The sequence below is a fragment of the Trichoplax adhaerens genome, genomic scaffold (genome assembly GCF_000150275.1).
Source record: "Trichoplax adhaerens TRIADscaffold_34 genomic scaffold, whole genome shotgun sequence".
NCBI lineage: Eukaryota > Metazoa > Placozoa > Uniplacotomia > Trichoplacea > Trichoplacidae > Trichoplax > Trichoplax adhaerens.
In genome coordinates, this window is record NW_002060974.1 from 405558 (window position 1) to 406632 (window position 1075).

The following is a 1075-nucleotide window of genomic DNA, read 5'->3' on the forward strand; positions in this document are numbered from 1 at the left end:
ATAGTATGAAATCAATGGCTCATTTTTAGATCTACTTGCAAAATGCAACAGCTTAATACACTAGAAGTTAATAAAATGTTTCTAGAGCTGATTGCGAAACTGGCATAGTTTAATTAAAGCCAATAAATTCAACTGTTTTGTAGCGTACTAAATCAAAGATCTTCTTGAACGAGATTTTAATTTAATAAAGTTGAATGCTCCGATACTCTAGCTATGTATTATGAATATACCGAATGATCAAATACAATCATTATTGATGTTTAACGGCAATGAAATACGAGTAGCCTGTATGTTGTATAGAAGTGACAATTGCCTTTGCAACCCTACTAATTTGGTTGAAAATGAAGTCAAACCTATACTTGAGTCTTAAATGTGCAGTAAAATTTGAATGTTTATTAAAACTTAGGGGACAAGCTGTGTACAAGATATAAAAAATATTGTTTTAAATCATCTTAAGATCACGAATGTGAACACTTACTGTACAAATCGGTTACACTAAGGTAGATAAATCGATAACATGCTATCTTCAAACTGCAGAGTCAAATATCTACATACTTTAAATATTCAATTATTGAATAAAACTAAGCGCAACGATTCAAAAACTTCGCCAATTTGGAAAATCAATGCTATTTGGCACTGTATGATATTACATTGCAATATATTAACCAGGGGAATTGTCTACTTTAGACTTCAAATTTGGGGTATCAGACTGTATGACGTTGATGTTTTCGCAACAGTCTCACAGAGCGTTAGGAAATACTTCCCTATCATTTAGAGCTTGTTACTAGTGATTTGATAAATGGTGCCTTAGGCTTAATACAAAGACATTTGATGTCATGCATATGCATGACATCAACATTTACATACACGTTTAAAAACAATTACACTTCTCATTTAAGGATGAAATATGACTGAAAACTGAAACATGAATATCCATTGCTATTTCGGATACTGCATACACGTTGGATATTTTATGTTGCATGCGTTGCTTATTTAGTTCCTAAACATGATGATAGAGCCATATCGTACTTACTTGCTTCCTTCGACGTATGTTAATAATGACCTATTTGCATTC